Below are 2,416 nucleotides of genomic sequence, written 5' to 3'. Positions count from 1 at the left end.
CCCCCCCATGAACATAACTGAGGTAAGTCAAGACGCCCCGCGCCTGCCTATCAAGGGCAACCAACTAGCGCTGAGCGGGAAACAGCGTCTCAGCAGAGAAATTCATGTTATACGGGGTGCCCATTCGGGGATCGCGTCCGGTCGGGTCAGTTTGCTAGCCAGATTGAGGGCGCAAAGAGTCTATCGTGGCACGAGCCGATCGCACCTGACTCTCGTTTTAAAAAAAACGCGTTTGTTTTCTTTCAGGCGATGACCCGACCCGACCCGACCCAACCCGATCCGCAATGGCCTCCCGTATTAGCAGCGTACTCGATTCAACAACCTTCCCCCCGGAGGAATCGAAAGCACACTTTTTGCATAAAGTAACAAAGTTGATGAATGTTTTTGAAGCACCCTGCATATTAAAAAGTGTTTCAGTTGTTCTGCCCATATCCTGCATCCTTCTCAGCGTGGTTTGGCCTTACTCTACAGGTAGCGTCGGAAAATGTGTGAATGTTACGCAAAATAAGGCCGGTCCCAGAGTGGCTCTGTAGGTCTGACCTGTCAGCGTATCAGAAAAGCCGCACTGTGCGTTGGCTTCTGTGTCTGAGTGAACGCCCTCTGCGTGTCAGCACCGCCACACTAGGGTAGAAGCACACAGGCCTACGTACGTAAATAAACAGTCGAAACTTAGTCAACCTCTCGATTCGAAATTTTGATGTAGGATAAAGTGTATTTCTTGGGATTTTGACGTCAAGTGTTGATACTAGCATCAATATCTAATAGTAAAGCACCTAATAATACTTACTTCTCGCTGATTTTGATGATCTGTGAAGAATTTCACTAGAGAATAAACACGAAACGAGGCTGCGTGTGAGACATGTCCGACGTGTTATACAACACTTGAATAGCACGTCTGACGCGTCGCGCAGCTCAGCGGACAACAGACGGACCATACAGCGACGCTGCTCCGGCACACGATAATGTATACGTTCATTTGCACGGTGCGAGCTAGGTGAGCTACAGGTCAGAGCTACAGAGCCACTCTGGGACCGGTCTAATATGTTGTGTCGATGGGGACGTTAAGCTCACAGCATTCATTTACCACAGACTGACACTGACAGACAAACAGACAGACAGACAGACAGACAGAGGTTAGCCTACATGTCGCTGGAACACATAATACGTTCGAAGAAATAGATTCAGTTTGGTTTTTCGTTACCATACGTCTAAAAAAAAAGAAATATACAATTCAGGGCGCCAGACACGTTTACAGATATCAAAATAATGCATAGCTGTAGGCTTATATCTTATCACAAATGGTAATCAGAAACAATATCTAGAAAAAACATCAGTTCACAGATCAACTGTTTCTTTCCAACCGTTACGATAATTATAGTAACCGATATCATCGAAAGAGAAACCACAACAGTTGCATACCTTCATATGTAGGTCAGTCTTCTCATATAGGGAACATCAAGATCTTAGTATACAATGTGTGGCATCGTGGTGAAATCAGGCGCTCGTCAAAATAATGAAATCGAAGAAAGAGATATTTTCCGCCCTCTGGAGTTTTTCTATTTCTTTTTGTTTTTGACTAAAACACCCATTATGTTCATTTTAAAACTCATTTCTGTTTGGATTTAACTAATAAACATTGACCAAAGGCACAAAAAATGTAAATTTGCAGTTTCCAAAACACTCAAGCATGGAAGTCATTTAAATTTGGCAGCCTTTTTCTCGATAAGTTTACCTCTGACCGGCGACCCCAACCTCTTTCAAATGTTCTGACGTCTATTCAAGTTCGATACCAATAACTTTCAAATGTTCTGACGTCTATTCAAGTTCGATACCAATAACTTTCAAATGTTCTGACGTCTATTCAAGTTCGATACCAATAACTTTCAAATGTTCTGACGTCTATTCAAGTTCGATACCAATAACTCTACAATATGTCCAACAACTGACGTATTTACTCTTTTTAAAGTGCTTATTTGAACCCTTACTGTACCCTTAGTGTTCAGAAGAGACTGTGCTTTTTCCATTGAATTTACTAGCTGCTTCTTTGCTTTTTATTTCCATCATTCATTCCCTAATTTTGAGTCCCAGTAAGACTCATTAAATAGCCATCTATCCTGGATTTTTTTTTCTTTTACAGGGTAGAAACTTCGTGAATATAAATCGAAAACAAAAATTCTACACAAAAGAATATTCGAGAGAAATTAGGAATCATAAATTTTTAGGTTTCAAATCAACTTTGCATTTGATTAGGCTTAAAGTTAAAATGTTCATCCTTTTGGGCAATATTATTAAATAGTTAAATGAGTATCTGTGGTAGGAGGCATCAATGCCGAAGAGAATGCACTGATAAAAAAGATGATGATGATGATGATGATGATGATGATGATGATGATGATGATGATGATGATGATGATGA

This window comes from Aplysia californica, unplaced genomic scaffold, assembly GCF_000002075.1.
Source record: "Aplysia californica isolate F4 #8 unplaced genomic scaffold, AplCal3.0 scaffold00021, whole genome shotgun sequence".
NCBI lineage: Eukaryota > Metazoa > Mollusca > Gastropoda > Aplysiida > Aplysiidae > Aplysia > Aplysia californica.
The sequence above is the reverse complement of the archived record's forward strand: the minus strand, read 5'-3'. Positions refer to the sequence as shown.